Source organism: Gasterosteus aculeatus, chromosome 2, assembly GCF_964276395.1.
Source record: "Gasterosteus aculeatus chromosome 2, fGasAcu3.hap1.1, whole genome shotgun sequence".
Taxonomy (NCBI): domain Eukaryota; kingdom Metazoa; phylum Chordata; class Actinopteri; order Perciformes; family Gasterosteidae; genus Gasterosteus; species Gasterosteus aculeatus.
The window spans coordinates 19,963,119-19,984,731 of NC_135689.1; positions in this window are offsets into that span (position 1 = coordinate 19,963,119).

The following is a 21,613-nucleotide window of genomic DNA, read 5'->3' on the forward strand; positions in this document are numbered from 1 at the left end:
AACTATTCACAAACCATGATACCATCATAAAAAGGATTAATGTACTTTCCTGAGGTGCTAGTTTTAGGAAAACACTGTTAACCAATGCATTCTTGTGTTCTGTGCGTTTTTAAGCATTCTCTCGGCCTGCAAACGCCTTAATAGTCAAGAATGCACCAAAACTTAGTTTAAACAAAAAGGTTGGAAAACTGTTCACAAACCATGATACCATCATAACACAGATAAATGTACTTTCCTGAGGTGCTAGTTTTAGGAAAACACTGTTAACCAATGCATTCTTGTGTTCTGTGCGTTTTTAAGCATTCTCTCAGCCTGCAAACGCCTTAATAGTCAAGAATGAACCAAAACTTAGTTTGAACAAAAAAGGTTGGAAAACTATTCACAAACCATGATACCATCATAAAACAGATAAATGTACTTTCCTGAGGTGCTAGTTTTAGGAAAACACTGTTAACCAATGCATTCTTGTGTTCTGTGCTTTTTTAAGCATTCTCTCGGCCTGCAAACGCCTTAATAGTCAAGAATGCACCAAAACTTAGTTTGAACAAAAAAGGTTGGAAAACTATTCACAAACCATGATACCATCATAAAACAGATAAATGTACCTTCCTGAGGTGCTAGTTTTAGGAAAACACTGTTAACCAATGCATTCTTGTGTTCTGTGCTTTTTTAAGCATTCTCTCGGCCTGCAAACGCCTTTATAGTGAAGAAAGCAACAAAACTTAATTGGAACAAAAAAGGTTGGAAAACTATTCACAAATCATGATACCATCATAAAACAGATAAACGTACTTTTTCTGAGGTGCTAGTTTGAGGAGCATTCTGTTAACCATTGCATTCTTGTGTTCTGTGCGTTTTTAAGCATTCTCTCGGCCTGCAAACGCCTTAATAGTCAAGAATGCACCAAAACTTAGTTTGAACAAAAAATGTTGGAAAACTATTCACAAACCATGATACCATCATAAAAAATCCTTTTTATGATACTTTTCTGAGGTGCTAGATTTAGGAAAACACTGTTAACCAATGCATTCTTGTGTTCTGTGCGTTTTTAAGCATTCTCTCGGCCTGCAAACGCCTTAATAGTAAAGAATCCACCAAAACTTAGTTTGAACAAAAAAGGTTTGAAAACTATTCACAAACCATGATACCCTCATAAAAAGGATAAATGTACTTTCCTGAGGTGCTAGTTTGAGGAGCATTCTGTTAACCATTGCATTCTTGTGTTCTGTGCGTTTTTAAGCATTCTCTCGGTTTAATAGTAAAGAAAGCACCAAAACTTAGTTTGAACAAAAAAGGTTGGAAAACTATTCACAAACCATGATACTATCATAAAACAGATAAATGTACTTTCCTGAGGTGCTAGTTTTAGGAAAACACTGTTAACCAATGCATTCTTGTGTTCTGTGCGTTTTTAAGCATTCTCTCGGCCTGCAAACGCCTTAATAGTCAAGAATGCACCAAAACTTAGTTTGAACAAAAAAGGTTGGAAAACTATTCACAAACCATGATACCATCATAAAACAGATAAATGTACTTTCCTGAGGTGCTAGTTTTAGGAAAACACTGTTAACCAATGCATTCTTGTGTTCTGTGCTTTTTTAAGCATTCTCTCGGCCTGCAAACGCCTTAATAGTAAAGAATGCACCAAAACTTAGTTTGAACAAAAAAGGTTAGAAAACTATTCACAAATCATGATACCATCATAAAACAGATAAACGTACTTTTTCTGAGGTGCTAGTTTGAGGAGCATTCTGTTAACCATTGCATTCTTGTGTTCTGTGCGTTTTTAAGCATTCTCTCGGCCTGCAAACGCCTTAATAGTAAAGAATCCACCAAAACTTAGTTTGAACAAAAAAGGTTAGAAAACTATTCACAAACCATGATACCCTCATAAAAAGGATAAATGTACTTTCCTGAGGTGCTAGTTTTAGGAAAACACTGTTAACCAATGCATTCTTGTGTTCTGTGCGTTTTTAAGCATTCTCTCGGCCTGCAAACGCCTTAATAGTCAAGAATGCACCAAAACTTAGTTTAAACAAAAAGGTTAGAAAACTATTCACAAACCATAATACCATCATAAAAAGGATAAATGTACTTTCCTGAGGTGCTAGTTTTAGGAAAACACTGTTAACCAATGCATTCTTGTGTTCTGTGCGTTTTCAGCTTTCTCTCGGCCTGCAAACGCCTTAATAGTGGGGAATGGACCAAAACTTAGTTTGAACAAAAAAGGTTGGAAAACTATTCACAAACCACGATACTATCATAAAACAGATAAATGTACTTTCCTGAGGTGCTAGTTTTAGGAAAACACTGTTAACCAATGCATTCTTGTGTTCTGTGCGTTTTTAAGCATTCTCTCGGCCTGCAAACGCCTTAATAGTCAAGAATGCACCAAAACTTAGTTTAAACAAAAAGGTTGGAAAACTATTCACAAACCATGATACTATCATAAAACAGATAAATGTACTTTCCTGAGGTGCTAGTTTTAGGAAAACACTGTTAACCAATGCATTCTTGTGTTCTGTGCGTTTTTAAGCATTCTCTCGGCCTGCAAACGCCTTAATAGTCAAGATTGCACCAAAACTTAGTTTGAACAAAAAAGGTTGGAAAACTATTCACAAACCATGATGCCATCATGAAAAAGATGAATGTACCTTCCTGAGGTGCTAGATTTAGAAAAACACTGTAAACCAATGCATTCTTGTGTTCTGTGCGTTTTTAAGCGTTCTCTCGGCCTGAAAACGCCTTAATAGTCAGAAAAGCTCCAAAACCTAGTTTGAACTAAAAAGGTTGGAAAACTATTCACAAACCATGATACCATCATAAAACAGATAAATGTACTTTCCTGAGGTGCTAGTTTTAGGAAAACACTGTTAACCAATGCATTCTTGTGTTCTGTGCGTTTTCAGCTTTCTCTCGGCCTGCAAACGCCTTAATAGTCAAGATTGCACCAAAACTTAGTTTGAACTAAAAAGGTTGGAAAACTATTCACAAACCATGATACCATCATAAAACAGATAAATGTACTTTCCTGAGGTGCTAGTTTTAGGAAAACACTGTTAACCAATGCATTCTTGTGTTCTGTGCGTTTTCAGCTTTCTCTCGGCCTGCAAACGCCTTAATAGTCAGAAAAGCTCCAAAACTTAGTTTGCACTAAAAAGGTTGGAAAACTATTCACAAACCATGATACCATCATAAAACAGATAAATGTACTTTCCTGAGGTGCTAGTTTTAGGTAAACACTGTTAACCAATGCATTCTTGTGTTCTGTGCGTTTTCAGCGTTCTCTCGGCCTGCAAACGCCTTAATAGTCAAGATTGCACGAAAAATTAGTTTGAACAACAAAGGTTGGAAAACTATTCACAAACCATGATACCATCATAAAACAGATGAATGTACCTTCCTGAGGTGCTAGATTTAGAAAAACACTGTTAACCAATGCATTCTTGTGTTCTGTGAGTTTTTAAGCGTTCTCTCGGCCTGAAAACGCCTTAATAGTCAGAAAAGCTCCAAAACTTAGTTTGAACTAAAAAGGTTGGAAAACTATTCACAAACCATGATACCATCATAAAACAGATAAATGTACTTTCCTGAGGTGCTAGTTTTAGGAAAACACTGTTAACCAATGCATTCTTGTGTTCTGTGCGTTTTCAGCTTTCTCTCGGCCTGCAAACGCCTTAATAGTCAAGATTGCACCAAAACTTAGTTTGAACAAAAAAGGTTGGAAAACTTTTCACAAACCATGATACCATCATAAAACAGATAAATGTACTTTCCTGAGGTCGTAGTTTTAGGTAAACACTGTTAACCAATGCATTCTTGTGTTCTGTGCGTTTTCAGCGTTCTCTCGGCCTGCAAACGCCTTAATAGTCAAGATTGCACCAAAACTTAGTTTGAACAAAAAAGGTTGGAAAACTATTCACAAACCATGATACCATCATAAAACAGATAAATGTACTTTCCTGAGGTGCTAGTTTTAGGAAAACACTGTTAACCAATGCATTCTTGTGTTCTGTGCGTTTTCAGCTTTCTCTCGGCCTGCAAACGCCTTAATAGTCAAGATTGCACCAAAACTTAGTTTGAACAAAAAAGGTTGGAAAACTATTCACAAACCATGATACCATCATAAAACAGATAAATGTACTTTCCTGAGGTGCTAGTTTTAGGAAAAGACTGTTAACCAATGCATTCTTGTGTTCTGTGCGTTTTCAGCTTTCTCTCGGCCTGCAAACGCCTTAATAGTCAAGATTGCACCAAAACTTAGTTTGAACAAAAAAGGTTGAAAAACTATTCACAAACCATGATACCATCATGAAAAAGATGAATGTACCTTCCTGAGGTGCTAGATTTAGAAAAACACTGTTAACCAATGCATTCTTGTGTTCTGTGCGTTTTTAAGCGTTCTCTCGGCCTGAAAACGCCTTAATAGTCAGAAAAGCTCCAAAACTTAGTTTGAACTAAAAAGGTTGGAAAACTATTCACAAACCATGATACCATCATGAAACAGATAAATGTACTTTCCTGAGGTGCTAGTTTTAGGAAAAGACTGTTAACCAATGCATTCTTGTGTTCTGTGCGTTTTCAGCTTTCTCTCGGCCTGCAAACGCCTTAATAGTCAAGATTGCACCAAAACTTAGTTTGAACAAAAAAGGTTGGAAAACTATTCACAAACCATGATACCATCATGAAAAAGATGAATGTACCATCCTGAGGTGCTAGATTTAGAAAAACACTGTTAACCAATGCATTCTTGTGTTCTGTGCGTTTTTAAGCGTTCTCTCGGCCTGAAAACGCCTTAATAGTCAGAAAAGCTCCAAAACTTAGTTTGAACAAAAAAGGTTGGAAAACTATTCACAAACCATTCCCATCATAAAACAGATAAATGTACTTTCCTGAGGTGCTAGTTTTAGGAAAACACTGTTAACCAAGGCATTCTTGTGTTCTGTGCGTTTTCAGCTTTCTCTCGGCCTGCAAACGCCTTAATAGTCAAGATTTTACCAAAACTTAGTTTGAACGAAAAAGGTTGGAAAACTATTCACAAACCATGATACCATCATGAAAAAGATGAATGTACCTTCCTGAGGTGCTAGATTTAGAAAAACACTGTTAACCAATGCATTCTTGTGTTCTGTGCGTTTTTAAGCGTTCTCTCGGCCTGAAAACGCCTTAATAGTCAGAAAAGCTCCAAAACTTAGTTTGAACTAAAAAGGTTGGAAAACTATTCACAAACCATGATACCATCATAAAACAGATAAATGTATTTTCCTGAGGTGCTAGTTTTAGGAAAACACTGTTAACCAATGCATTCTTGTGTTCTGTGCGTTTTCAGCTTTCTCTCGGCCTGCAAACGCCTTAATAGTCAAGATTGCACCAAAACTTAGTTTGAACAAAAAAGGTTGGAAAACTATTCACAAACCATGATACCATCATGAAAAAGATGAATGTACCTTCCTGAGGTGCTAGATTTAGAAAAACACTGTTAACCAATGCATTCTTGTGTTCTGTGCGTTTTTAAGCGTTCTCTCGGCCTGAAAACGCCTTAATAGTCAGAAAAGCTCCAAAACTTAGTTTGCACTAAAAAGGTTGGAAAACTATTCACAAACCATGATACCATCATAAAACAGATAAATGTACTTTCCTGAGGTGCTAGTTTTAGGAATAGACTGTTAACCAATGCATTCTTGTGTTCTGTGCGTTTTCAGCTTTCTCTCGGCCTGCAAACGCCTTAATAGTCAAGATTGCACCAAAACTTAGTTTGAACAAAAAAGGTTGGAAAACTATTCACAAACCATGATACCATCATGAAAAAGATGAATGTACCTTCCTGAGGTGCTAGATTTAGAAAAACACTGTTAACCAATGCATTCTTGTGTTCTGTGCGTTTTTAAGCGTTCTCTCGGCCTGAAAACGCCTTAACAGTCAGAAAAGCTCCACAACTTAGTTTGAACTAAAAAGGTTGGAAAACTATTCACAAACCATGATACCATCATAAAACAGATAAATGTACTTTCCTGAGGTGCTAGTTTTAGGAAAACACTGTTAACCAATGCATTCTTGTGTTCTGTGCGTTTTCAGCTTTCTCTCGGCCTGCAAACGCCTTAATAGTCAAGATTGCACCAAAACTTAGTTTGAACAAAAAAGGTTGGAAAACTATTCACAAACCATGATACCATCATAAAACAGATAAATGTACTTTCCTGAGGTGGTAGTTTTAGGTAAACACTGTTAACCAATGCATTCTTGTGTTCTGTGCGTTTTCAGCGTTCTCTCGGCCTGCAAACGCCTTAATAGTCAAGATTGCACCAAAACTTAGTTTGAACAAAAAAGGTTGGAAAACTATTCACAAACCATGATACCATCATAAAACAGATAAATGTACTTTCCTGAGGTGCTAGTTTTAGGAAAAGACTGTTAACCAATGCATTCTTGTGTTCTGTGCGTTTTCAGCTTTCTCTCAGCCTGCAAACGCCTTAATAGTCAAGATTGCACCAAAACTTAGTTTGAACAAAAAAGGTTGGAAAACTATTCACAAACCATGATGCCATCATGAAAAAGATGAATGTACCTTCCTGAGGTGCTAGATTTAGAAAAACACTGTAAACCAATGCATTCTTGTGTTCTGTGCGTTTTCAGCTTTCTCTCGGCCTGCAAACGCCTTAATAGTCAGAAAAGCTCCAAAACTTAGTTTGCACTAAAAAGGTTGGAAAACTATTCACAAACCATGATACCATCATAAAACAGATAAATGTACTTTCCTGAGGTGCTAGTTTTAGGTAAACACTGTTAACCAATGCATTCTTGTGTTCTGTGCGTTTTCAGCGTTCTCTCGGCCTGCAAACGCCTTAATAGTCAAGATTGCACGAAAAATTAGTTTGAACAACAAAGGTTGGAAAACTATTCACAAACCATGATACCATCATAAAACAGATGAATGTACCTTCCTGAGGTGCTAGATTTAGAAAAACACTGTTAACCAATGCATTCTTGTGTTCTGTGCGTTTTTAAGCGTTCTCTCGGCCTGAAAACGCCTTAATAGTCAGAAAAGCTCCAAAACTTAGTTTGAACTAAAAAGGTTGGAAAACTATTCACAAACCATGATACCATCATAAAACAGATAAATGTACTTTCCTGAGGTGCTAGTTTTAGGAAAAGACTGTTAACCAATGCATTCTTGTGTTCTGTGCGTTTTCAGCGTTCTCTCGGCCTGCAAACGCCTTAATAGTCAAGATTGCACCAAAACTTAGTTTGAACAAAAAAGGTTGGAAAACTATTCACAAACCATACCATCATGAAACAGATAAATGTACTTTCCTGAGGTGCTAGTTTTAGGAAAACACTGTTAACCAATGCATTCTTGTGTTCTGTGCGTTTTCAGCTTTCTCTCGGCCTGCAAACGCCTTAATAGTCAAGATTGCACCAAAACTTAGTTTGAACAAAAAAGGTTGGAAAACTATTCACAAACCATGATACCATCATGAAAACGATGAATGTACCTTCCTGAGGTGCTAGTTTTAGGAAAACACTGTTAACCAATGCATTCTTGTGTTCTGTGCGTTTTCAGCTTTCTCTCGGCCTGCAAACGCCTTAATAGTCAAGATTGCACCAAAACTTAGTTTGAACAAAAAAGGTTGGAAAACTATTCACAAACCATGATACCATCATGAAAAAGATGAATGTACCTTCCTGAGGTGCTAGATTTAGAAAAACACTGTTAACCAATGCATTCTTGTGTTCTGTGCGTTTTTAAGCGTTCTCTCGGCCTGAAAACGCCTTAATAGTCAGAAAAGCTCCAAAACTTAGTTTGCACTAAAAAGGTTGGAAAACTATTCACAAACCATGATACCATCATAAAACAGATAAATGTACTTTCCTGAGGTGCTAGTTTTAGGAATAGACTGTTAACCAATGCATTCTTGTGTTCTGTGCGTTTTCAGCTTTCTCTCGGCCTGCAAACGCCTTAATAGTCAAGATTGCACCAAAACTTAGTTTGAACAAAAAAGGTTGGAAAACTATTCACAAACCATGATACCATCATGAAAAAGATGAATGTACCTTCCTGAGGTGCTAGATTTAGAAAAACACTGTTAACCAATGCATTCTTGTGTTCTGTGCGTTTTTAAGCGTTCTCTCGGCCTGAAAACGCCTTAACAGTCAGAAAAGCTCCACAACTTAGTTTGAACTAAAAAGGTTGGAAAACTATTCACAAACCATGATACCATCATAAAACAGATAAATGTACTTTCCTGAGGTGCTAGTTTTAGGAAAACACTGTTAACCAATGCATTCTTGTGTTCTGTGCGTTTTCAGCTTTCTCTCGGCCTGCAAACGCCTTAATAGTCAAGATTGCACCAAAACTTAGTTTGAACAAAAAAGGTTGGAAAACTATTCACAAACCATGATACCATCATAAAACAGATAAATGTACTTTCCTGAGGTGGTAGTTTTAGGTAAACACTGTTAACCAATGCATTCTTGTGTTCTGTGCGTTTTCAGCGTTCTCTCGGCCTGCAAACGCCTTAATAGTCAAGATTGCACCAAAACTTAGTTTGAACAAAAAAGGTTGGAAAACTATTCACAAACCATGATACCATCATAAAACAGATAAATGTACTTTCCTGAGGTGCTAGTTTTAGGAAAAGACTGTTAACCAATGCATTCTTGTGTTCTGTGCGTTTTCAGCTTTCTCTCAGCCTGCAAACGCCTTAATAGTCAAGATTGCACCAAAACTTAGTTTGAACAAAAAAGGTTGGAAAACTATTCACAAACCATGATGCCATCATGAAAAAGATGAATGTACCTTCCTGAGGTGCTAGATTTAGAAAAACACTGTAAACCAATGCATTCTTGTGTTCTGTGCGTTTTTAAACGTTCTCTCGGCCTGAAAACGCCTTAATAGTCAGAAAAGCTCCAAAACCTAGTTTGAACTAAAAAGGTTGGAAAACTATTCACAAACCATGATACCATCATAAAACAGATAAATGTACTTTCCTGAGGTGCTAGTTTTAGGAAAACACTGTTAACCAATGCATTCTTGTGTTCTGTGCGTTTTCAGCTTTCTCTCGGCCTGCAAACGCCTTAATAGTCAAGATTGCACCAAAACTTAGTTTGAACTAAAAAGGTTGGAAAACTATTCACAAACCATGATACCATCATAAAACAGATAAATGTACTTTCCTGAGGTGCTAGTTTTAGGAAAACACTGTTAACCAATGCATTCTTGTGTTCTGTGCGTTTTCAGCTTTCTCTCGGCCTGCAAACGCCTTAATAGTCAGAAAAGCTCCAAAACTTAGTTTGCACTAAAAAGGTTGGAAAACTATTCACAAACCATGATACCATCATAAAACAGATAAATGTACTTTCCTGAGGTGCTAGTTTTAGGTAAACACTGTTAACCAATGCATTCTTGTGTTCTGTGCGTTTTCAGCGTTCTCTCGGCCTGCAAACGCCTTAATAGTCAAGATTGCACGAAAAATTAGTTTGAACAACAAAGGTTGGAAAACTATTCACAAACCATGATACCATCATAAAACAGATGAATGTACCTTCCTGAGGTGCTAGATTTAGAAAAACACTGTTAACCAATGCATTCTTGTGTTCTGTGCGTTTTTAAGCGTTCTCTCGGCCTGAAAACGCCTTAATAGTCAGAAAAGCTCCAAAACTTAGTTTGAACTAAAAAGGTTGGAAAACTATTCACAAACCATGATACCATCATAAAACAGATAAATGTACTTTCCTGAGGTGCTAGTTTTAGGAAAAGACTGTTAACCAATGCATTCTTGTGTTCTGTGCGTTTTCAGCGTTCTCTCGGCCTGCAAACGCCTTAATAGTCAAGATTGCACCAAAACTTAGTTTGAACAAAAAAGGTTGGAAAACTATTCACAAACCATACCATCATGAAACAGATAAATGTACTTTCCTGAGGTGCTAGTTTTAGGAAAACACTGTTAACCAATGCATTCTTGTGTTCTGTGCGTTTTCAGCTTTCTCTCGGCCTGCAAACGCCTTAATAGTCAAGATTGCACCAAAACTTAGTTTGAACAAAAAAGGTTGGAAAACTATTCACAAACCATGATACCATCATGAAAACGATGAATGTACCTTCCTGAGGTGCTAGATTTAGAAAAACACTGTTAACCAATGCATTCTTGTGTTCTGTGCGTTTTTAAGCGTTCTCTCGGCCTGAAAACGCCTTAATAGTCAGAAAAACTCCAAAACTTAGTTTGCACTAAAAAGGTTGGAAAACTATTCACAAACCATGATACCATCATAAAACAGATAAATGTACTTTCCTGAGGTGCTAGTTTTAGGTAAACACTGTTAACCAATGCATTCTTGTGTTCTGTGCGTTTTCAGCGTTCTCTCGGCCTGCAAACGCCTTAATAGTCAAGATTGCACGAAAAATTAGTTTGAACAAAAAAGGTTGGAAAACTATTCACAAACCATGATACCATCATAAAACAGATGAATGTACCTTCCTGAGGTGCTAGATTTAGAAAAACACTGTTAACCAATGCATTCTTGTGTTCTGTGCGTTTTTAAGCGTTCTCTCGGCCTGAAAACGCCTTAATAGTCAGAAAAGCTCCAAAACTTAGTTTGAACTAAAAAGGTTGGAAAACTATTCACAAACCATGATACCATCATAAAACAGATAAATGTACTTTCCTGAGGTGCTAGTTTTAGGAAAACACTGTTAACCAATGCATTCTTGTGTTCTGTGCGTTTTCAGCTTTCTCTCGGCCTGCAAACGCCTTAATAGTCAAGATTGCACCAAACCTTAGTTTGAACAAAAAAGGTTGGAAAACTATTCACAAACCATGATACCATCATAAAACAGATAAATGTACTTTCCTGAGGTGCTAGTTTTAGGAAAACACTGTTAACCAATGCATTCTTGTGTTCTGTGCGTTTTCAGCTTTCTCTCGGCCTGCAAACGCCTTAATAGTCAAGATTGCACCAAAACTTAGTTTGAACAAAAAAGGTTGGAAAACTATTCACAAACCATGATACCATCATGAAAAAGATGAATGTACCTTCCTGAGGTGCTAGATTTAGAAAAACACTGTTAACCAATGCATTCTTGTGTTCTGTGCGTTTTTAAGCGTTCTCTCGGCCTGAAAACGCCTTAACAGTCAGAAAAGCTCCACAACTTAGTTTGAACTAAAAAGGTTGGAAAACTATTCACAAACCATGATACCATCATAAAACAGATAAATGTACTTTCCTGAGGTGCTAGTTTTAGGAAAACACTGTTAACCAATGCATTCTTGTGTTCTGTGCGTTTTCAGCTTTCTCTCGGCCTGCAAACGCCTTAATAGTCAAGATTGCACCAAAACTTAGTTTGAACAAAAAAGGTTGGAAAACTATTCACAAACCATGATACCATCATAAAACAGATAAATGTACTTTCCTGAGGTGGTAGTTTTAGGTAAACACTGTTAACCAATGCATTCTTGTGTTCTGTGCGTTTTCAGCGTTCTCTCGGCCTGCAAACGCCTTAATAGTCAAGATTGCACCAAAACTTAGTTTGAACAAAAAAGGTTGGAAAACTATTCACAAACCATGATACCATCATAAAACAGATAAATGTAATTTCCTGAGGTGCTAGTTTTAGGAAAAGACTGTTAACCAATGCATTCTTGTGTTCTGTGCGTTTTCAGCGTTCTCTCGGCCTGCAAACGCCTTAATAGTCAAGATTGCACCAAAACTTAGTTTGAACAAAAAAGGTTGGAAAACTATTCACAAACCATACCATCATAAAACAGATAAATGTACTTTCCTGAGGTGCTAGTTTTAGGAAAACACTGTTAACCAATGCATTCTTGTGTTCTGTGCGTTTTCAGCTTTCTCTCGGCCTGCAAACGCCTTAATAGTCAAGATTGCACCAAAACTTAGTTTGAACAAAAAAGGTTGGAAAACTATTCACAAACCATGATACCATCATGAAAAAGATGAATGTACCTTCCTGAGGTGCTAGATTTAGAAAAACACTGTTAACCAATGCATTCTTGTGTTCTGTGCGTTTTTAAGCGTTCTCTCGGCCTGAAAACGCCTTAATAGTCAGAAAAGCTCCAAAACTTAGTTTGCACTAAAAAGGTTGGAAAACTATTCACAAACCATGATACCATCATAAAACAGATAAATGTACTTTCCTGAGGTGCTAGTTTTAGGTAAACACTGTTAACCAATGCATTCTTGTGTTCTGTGCGTTTTCAGCGTTCTCTCGGCCTGCAAACGCCTTAATAGTCAAGATTGCACGAAAAATTAGTTTGAACAAAAAAGGTTGGAAAACTATTCACAAACCATGATACCATCATAAAACAGATGAATGTCCCTTCCTGAGGTGCTAGATTTAGAAAAACACTGTTAACCAATGCATTCTTGTGTTCTGTGCGTTTTTAAGCGTTCTCTCGGCCTGAAAACGCCTTAATAGTCAGAAAAGCTCCAAAACTTAGTTTGAACTAAAAAGGTTGGAAAACTATTCACAAACCATGATACCATCATAAAACAGATAAATGTACTTTCCTGAGGTGCTAGTTTTAGGAAAACACTGTTAACCAATGCATTCTTGTGTTCTGTGCGTTTTCAGCTTTCTCTCGGCCTGCAAACGCCTTAATAGTCAAGATTGCACCAAAACTTAGTTTGAACAAAAAAGGTTGGAAAACTTTTCACAAACCATGATACCATCATAAAACAGATAAATGTACTTTCCTGAGGTGCTAGTTTTAGGAAAACACTGTTAACCAATGCATTCTTGTGTTCTGTGCGTTTTCAGCTTTCTCTCGGCCTGCAAACGCCTTAATAGTCAAGATTGCACCAAAACTTAGTTTGAACAAAAAAGGTTGGAAAACTATTCACAAACCATGATACCATCATAAAACAGATAAATGTACTTTCCTGAGGTGGTAGTTTTAGGTAAACACTGTTAACCAATGCATTCTTGTGTTCTGTGCGTTTTCAGCGTTCTCTCGGCCTGCAAACGCCTTAATAGTCAAGATTGCACCAAAACTTAGTTTGAACAAAAAAGGTTGGAAAACTATTCACAAACCATGATACCATCATAAAACAGATAAATGTACTTTCCTGAGGTGCTAGTTTTAGGAAAAGACTGTTAACCAATGCATTCTTGTGTTCTGTGCGTTTTCAGCGTTCTCTCGGCCTGCAAACGCCTTAATAGTCAAGATTGCACCAAAACTTAGTTTGAACAAAAAAGGTTGGAAAACTATTCACAAACCATACCATCATAAAACAGATAAATGTACTTTCCTGAGGTGCTAGTTTTAGGAAAACACTGTTAACCAATGCATTCTTGTGTTCTGTGCGTTTTCAGCTTTCTCTCGGCCTGCAAACGCCTTAATAGTCAAGATTGCACCAAAACTTAGTTTGAACAAAAAAGGTTGGAAAACTATTCACAAACCATGATACCATCATGAAAAAGATGAATGTACCTTCCTGAGGTGCTAGATTTAGAAAAACACTGTTAACCAATGCATTCTTGTGTTCTGTGCGTTTTTAAGCGTTCTCTCGGCCTGAAAACGCCTTAATAGTCAGAAAAGCTCCAAAACTTAGTTTGCACTAAAAAGGTTGGAAAACTATTCACAAACCATGATACCATCATAAAACAGATAAATGTACTTTCCTGAGGTGCTAGTTTTAGGTAAACACTGTTAACCAATGCATTCTTGTGTTCTGTGCGTTTTCAGCGTTCTCTCGGCCTGCAAACGCCTTAATAGTCAAGATTGCACGAAAAATTAGTTTGAACAAAAAAGGTTGGAAAACTATTCACAAACCATGATACCATCATAAAACAGATGAATGTACCTTCCTGAGGTGCTAGATTTAGAAAAACACTGTTAACCAATGCATTCTTGTGTTCTGTGCGTTTTTAAGCGTTCTCTCGGCCTGAAAACGCCTTAATAGTCAGAAAAGCTCCAAAACTTAGTTTGAACTAAAAAGGTTGGAAAACTATTCACAAACCATGATACCATCATAAAACAGATAAATGTACTTTCCTGAGGTGCTAGTTTTAGGAAAACACTGTTAACCAATGCATTCTTGTGTTCTGTGCGTTTTCAGCTTTCTCTCGGCCTGCAAACGCCTTAATAGTCAAGATTGCACCAAAACTTAGTTTGAACAAAAAAGGTTGGAAAACTATTCACAAACAATGATACCATCATAAAACAGATAAATGTACTTTCCTGAGGTGCTAGTTTTAGGAAAACACTGTTAACCAATGCATTCTTGTGTTCTGTGCGTTTTCAGCTTTCTCTCGGCCTGCAAACGCCTTAATAGTCAAGATTGCACCAAAACTTAGTTTGAACAAAAAAGGTTGGAAAACTTTTCACAAACCATGATACCATCATAAAAAAGATACATGTACTTTCCTGAGGTCGTAGTTTTAGGTAAACACTGTTAACCAATGCATTCTTGTGTTCTGTGCGTTTTCAGCGTTCTCTCGGCCTGCAAACGCCTTAATAGTCAAGATTGCACCAAAACTTAGTTTGAACAAAAAAGGTTGGAAAACTATTCACAAACCATGATACCATCATAAAACAGATAAATGTACTTTCCTGAGGTGCTAGTTTTAGGAAAACACTGTTAACCAATGCATTCTTGTGTTCTGTGCGTTTTCAGCTTACTCTCGGCCTGCAAACGCCTTAATAGTCAAGATTGCACCAAAACTTAGTTTGAACAAAAAAGGTTGGAAAACTTTTCACAAACCATGATACCATCATAAAACAGATAAATGTACTTTCCTGAGGTCGTAGTTTTAGGTAAACACTGTTAACCAATGCATTCTTGTGTTCTGTGCGTTTTCAGCGTTCTCTCGGCCTGCAAACGCCTTAATAGTCAAGATTGCACCAAAACTTAGTTTGAACAAAAAAGGTTGGAAAACTATTCACAAACCATGATACCATCATAAAACAGATAAATGTACTTTCCTGAGGTGCTAGTTTTAGGAAAACACTGTTAACCAATGCATTCTTGTGTTCTGTGCGTTTTCAGCTTTCTCTCGGCCTGCAAACGCCTTAATAGTCAAGATTGCACCAAAACTTAGTTTGAACAAAAAAGGTTGGAAAACTATTCACAAACCATGATACCATCATAAAACAGATAAATGTACTTTCCTGAGGTGGTAGTTTTAGGTAAACACTGTTAACCAATGCATTCTTGTGTTCTGTGCGTTTTTAAGCGTTCTCTCGGCCTGAAAACGCCTTAATAGTCAGAAAAGCTCCAAAACTTAGTTTGCACTAAAAAGGTTGGAAAACTATTCACAAACCATGATACCATCATAAAACAGATAAATGTACTTTCCTGAGGTGCTAGTTTTAGGAATAGACTGTTAACCAATGCATTCTTGTGTTCTGTGCGTTTTCAGCTTTCTCTCGGCCTGCAAACGCCTTAATAGTCAAGATTGCACCAAAACTTAGTTTGAACAAAAAAGGTTGGAAAACTATTCACAAACCATGATACCATCATAAAACAGATAAATGTACCTTCCTGAGGTGCTAGATTTAGAAAAACACTGTTAACCAATGCATTCTTGTGTTCTGTGCGTTTTTAAGCGTTCTCTCGGCCTGAAAACGCCTTAATAGTCAGAAAAGCTCCAAAACTTAGTTTGAACTAAAAAGGTTGGAAAACTATTCACAAACCATGATACCATCATAAAACAGATAAATGTACTTTCCTGAGGTGCTAGTTTTAGGAAAACACTGTTAACCAATGCATTCTTGTGTTCTGTGCGTTTTCAGCTTTCTCTCGGCCTGCAAACGCCTTAATAGTCAAGATTGCACCAAAACTTAGTTTGAACAAAAAAGGTTGGAAAACTATTCACAAACCATGATACCATCATAAAACAGATAAATGTACTTTCCTGAGGTGCTAGTTTTAGGAAAACACTGTTAACCAATGCATTCTTGTGTTCTGTGCGTTTTCAGCTTTCTCTCGGCCTGCAAACGCCTTAATAGTCAAGATTGCACCAAAACTTAGTTTGAACAAAAAAGGTTGGAAAACTTTTCACAAACCATGATACCATCATAAAACAGATAAATGTACTTTCCTGAGGTCGTAGTTTTAGGTAAACACTGTTAACCAATGCATTCTTGTGTTCTGTGCGTTTTCAGCGTTCTCTCGGCCTGCAAACGCCTTAATAGTCAAGATTGCACCAAAACTTAGTTTGAACAGAAAAGGTTGGAAAACTATTCACAAACCATGATACCATCATAAAACAGATAAATGTACTTTCCCGAGGTGCTAGTTTTAGGAAAACACTGTTAACCAATGCATTCTTGTGTTCTGTGCGTTTTCAGCTTTCTCTCGGCCTGCAAACGCCTTAATAGTCAAGATTGCACCAAAACTTAGTTTGAACAAAAAAGGTTGGAAAACTATTCACAAACCATGATACCATCATAAAACAGATAAATGTACTTTCCTGAGGTGGTAGTTTTAGGTAAACACTGTTAACCAATGCATTCTTGTGTTCTGTGCGTTTTCAGCGTTCTCTCGGCCTGCAAACGCCTTAATAGTCAAGATTGCACGAAAAATTAGTTTGAACAAAAAAGGTTGGAAAACTATTCACAAACCATGATACCATCATAAAACAGATGAATGTACCTTCCTGAGGTGCTAGATTTAGAAAAACACTGTTAACCAATGCATTCTTGTGTTCTGTGCGTTTTTAAGCGTTCTCTCGGCCTGAAAACGCCTTAATAGTCAGAAAAGCTCCAAAACTTAGTTTGAACTAAAAAGGTTGGAAAACTATTCACAAACCATGATACCATCATAAAACAGATAAATGTACTTTCCTGAGGTGCTAGTTTTAGGAAAACACTGTTAACCAATGCATTCTTGTGTTCTGTGCGTTTTCAGCTTTCTCTCGGCCTGCAAACGCCTTAATAGTCAAGATTGCACCAAAACTTAGTTTGAACAAAAAAGGTTGGAAAACTATTCACAAACCATGATACCATCATAAAACAGATAAATGTACTTTCCTGAGGTGCTAGTTTTAGGAAAACACTGTTAACCAATGCATTCTTGTGTTCTGTGCGTTTTCAGCTTTCTCTCGGCCTGCAAACGCCTTAATAGTCAAGATTGCACCAAAACTTAGTTTGAACAAAAAAGGTTGGAAAACTTTTCACAAACCATGATACCATCATAAAACAGATAAATGTACTTTCCTGAGGTCGTAGTTTTAGGTAAACACTGTTAACCAATGCATTCTTGTGTTCTGTGCGTTTTCAGCGTTCTCTCGGCCTGCAAACGCCTTAATAGTCAAGATTGCACCAAAACTTAGTTTGAACAAAAAAGGTTGGAAAACTATTCACAAACCATGATACCATCATAAAACAGATAAATGTACTTTCCTGAGGTGCTAGTTTTAGGAAAACACTGTTAACCAATGCATTCTTGTGTTCTGTGCGTTTTCAGCTTACTCTCGGCCTGCAAACGCCTTAATAGTCAAGATTGCACCAAAACTTAGTTTGAACAAAAAAGGTTGGAAAACTTTTCACAAACCATGATACCATCATAAAACAGATAAATGTACTTTCCTGAGGTGGTAGTTTTAGGTAAACACTGTTAACCAATGCATTCTTGTGTTCTGTGCGTTTTCAGCGTTCTCTCGGCCTGCAAACGCCTTAATAGTCAAGATTGCACCAAAACTTAGTTTGAACAAAAAAGGTTGGAAAACTATTCACAAACCATGATACCATCATAAAACAGATAAATGTACTTTCCTGAGGTGCTAGTTTTAGGAAAAGACTGTTAACCAATGCATTCTTGTGTTCTGTGCGTTTTTAAGCGTTCTCTCGGCCTGAAAACGCCTTAATAGTCAGAAAAGCTCCAAAACTTAGTTTGCACTAAAAAGGTTGGAAAACTATTCACAAACCATGATACCATCATAAAACAGATAAATGTACTTTCCTGAGGTGCTAGTTTTAGGTAAACACTGTTAACCAATGCATTCTTGTGTTCTGTGCGTTTTCAGCGTTCTCTCGGCCTGCAAACGCCTTAATAGTCAAGATTGCACCAAAACTTAGTTTGAACAAAAAAGGTTGGAAAACTATTCACAAACCATGATACCATCATAAAACAGATAAATGTACTTTCCTGAGGTGCTAGTTTTAGGAAAAGACTGTTAACCAATGCATTCTTGTGTTCTGTGCGTTTTCAGCTTTCTCTCGGCCTGCAAACGCCTTAATAGTCAGAAAAGCTCCAAAACTTAGTTTGAACTAAAAAGGTTGGAAAACGATTCACAAACCATGATACCATCATAAAACAGATAAATGTACTTTCCTGAGGTGCTAGTTTTGGGAAAAGACTGTTAACCAATGCATTCTTGTGTTCTGTGCGTTTTCAGCTTTCTCTCGGCCTGCAAACGCCTTAATAGTCAAGATTGCACCAAAACTTAGTTTGAACAAAAAAGGTTGGAAAACTATTCACAAACCATGATACCATCATGAAAAAGATGAATGTACCATCCTGAGGTGCTAGATTTAGAAAAACACTGTTAACCAATGCATTCTTGTGTTCTGTGAGTTTTTAAGCGTTCTCTCGGCCTGAAAACGCCTTAATAGTCAGCAAAGCTCCAAAACTTAGTTTGAACTAAAAAGGTTGGAAAACTATTCACAAACCATTCCCATCATAAAACAGATAAATGTACTTTCCTGAGGTGCTAGTTTTAGGAAAACACTGTTAACCAAGGCATTCTTGTGTTCTGTGCGTTTTCAGCTTTCTCTCGGCCTGCAAACGCCTTAATAGTCAAGATTGCACCAAAACTTAGTTTGAACAAAAAAGGTTGGAAAACTATTCACAAACCATGATACCATCATGAAAAAGATGAATGTACCTTCCTGAGGTGCTAGATTTAGAAAAACACTGTTAACCAATGCATTCTTGTGTTCTGTGCGTTTTCAGCTTTCTCTCGGCCTGCAAACGCCTTAATAGTCAAGATTGCACCAAAACTTAGTTTGAACAAAAAAGGTTGGAAAACTATTCACAAACCATGATACCATCATAAAACAGATAAATGTACTTTCCTGAGGTGCTAGTTTTAGGAAAACACTGTTAACCAATGCATTCTTGTGTTCTGTGCGTTTTCAGCTTTCTCTCGGCCTGCAAACGCCTTAATAGTCAAGATTGCACCAAAACTTAGTTTGAACAAAAAAGGTTGGAAAACTATTCACAAACCATGATACCATCATAAAACAGATACATGTACTTTCCTGAGGTGCTAGTTTTAGGAAAACACTGTTAACCAATGCATTCTTGTGTTCTGTGCGTTTTCAGCTTTCTCTCGGCCTGCAAACGCCTTAATAGTCAAGATTGCACCAAAACTTAGTTTGAACGAAAAAGGTTGGAAAACTATTCACAAACCATGATACCATCATGAAAAAGATGAATGTACCTTCCTGAGGTGCTAGATTTAGAAAAACACTGTTAACCAATGCATTCTTGTTTTCTGTGCGTTTTTAAGCGTTCTCTCGGCCTGAAAACGCCTTAATAGTCAGAAAAGCTCCAAAACTTAGTTTGAACTAAAAAGGTTGGAAAACTATTCACAAACCATGATACCATCATAAAACAGATAAATGTATTTTCCTGAGGTGCTAGTTTTAGGAAAACACTGTTAACCAATGCATTCTTGTGTTCTGTGCGTTTTCAGCTTTCTCTCGGCCTGCAAACGCCTTAATAGTCAAGATTGCACCAAAACTTAGTTTGAACAAAAAAGGTTGGAAAACTATTCACAAACCATGATACCATCATGAAAAAGATGAATGTACCTTCCTGAGGTGCTAGATTTAGAAAAACACTGTTAACCAATGCATTCTTGTGTTCTGTGCGTTTTTAAGCGTTCTCTCGGCCTGAAAACGCCTTAATAGTCAGAAAAGCTCCAAAACTTAGTTTGAACTAAAAAGGTTGGAAAACTATTCACAAACCATGATACCATCATAAAACAGATAAATGTACTTTCCTGAGGTGCTAGTTTTAGGAAAACACTGTTAACCAATGCATTCTTGTGTTCTGTGCGTTTTCAGCTTTCTCTCGGCCTGCAAACGCCTTAATAGTCAAGATTGCACCAAAACTTAGTTTGAACAAAAAAGGTTGGAAAACTATTCACAAACCATGATACCATCATAAAACAGATAAATGTACTTTCCTGAGGTGCTAGTTTTAGGAAAACACTGTTAACCAATGCATTCTTGTGTTCTGTGCGTTTTCAGCTTTCTCTCGGCCTGCAAACGCCTTAATAGTCAAGATTGCACCAAAACTTAGTTTGAACAAAAAAGGTTGGAAAACTTTTCACAAACTATGATACCATCATAAAACAGATAAATGTATTTTCCTGAGGTCGTAGTTTTAGGTAAACACTGTTAACCAATGCATTCTTGTGTTCTGTGCGTTTTCAGCGTTCTCTCGGCCTGCAAACGCCTTAATAGTCAAGATTGCACCAAAACTTAGTTTGAACAAAAAAGGTTGGAAAACTATTCACAAACCATGATACCATCATAAAACAGATAAATGTACTTTCCTGAGGTGCTAGTTTTAGGAAAACACTGTTAACCAATGCATTCTTGTGTTCTGTGCGTTTTTAAGCGTTCTCTCGGCCTGAAAACGCCTTAATAGTCAGAAAAGCTCCAAAACTTAGTTTGAACTAAAAAGGTTGGAAAACTATTCACAAACCATGATACCATCATAAAACAGATAAATGTACTTTCCTGAGGTGCTAGTTTTGGGAAAAGACTGTTAACCAATGCATTCTTGTGTTCTGTGCGTTTTCAGCTTTCTCTCGGCCTGCAAACGCCTTAATAGTCAAGATTGCACCAAAACTTAGTTTGAACAAAAAAGGTTGGAAAACTATTCACAAACCATGATACCATCATGAAAAAGATGAATGTACCATCCTGAGGTGCTAGATTTAGAAAAACACTGTTAACCAATGCATTCTTGTGTTCTGTGAGTTTTTAAGCGTTCTCTCGGCCTGAAAACGCCTTAATAGTCAGAAAAGCTCCAAAACTTAGTTTGAACTAAAAAGGTTGGAAAACTATTCACAAACCATTCCCATCATAAAACAGATAAATGTACTTTCCTGAGGTGCTAGTTTTAGGAAAACACTGTTAACCAAGGCATTCTTGTGTTCTGTGCGTTTTCAGCTTTCTCTCGGCCTGCAAACGCCTTAATAGTCAAGATTGCACCAAAACTTAGTTTGAACAAAAAAGGTTGGAAAACTATTCACAAACCATGATACCATCATGAAAAAGATGAATGTACCATCCTGAGGTGCTAGATTTAGAAAAACACTGTTAACCAATGCATTCTTGTGTTCTGTGTGTTTTTAAGCGTTCTCTCGGCCTGAAAACGCCTTAATAGTCAGCAAAGCTCCAAAACTTAGTTTGAACTAAAAAGGTTGGAAAACTATTCACAAACCATGATACCATCATAAAACAGATAAATGTATTTTCCTGAGGTGCTAGTTTTAGGAAAACACTGTTAACCAATGCATTCTTGTGTTCTGTGCGTTTTCAGCTTTCTCTCGGCCTGCAAACGCCTTAATAGTCAAGATTGCACCAAAACTTAGTTTGAACAAAAAAGGTTGGAAAACTATTCACAAACCATGATA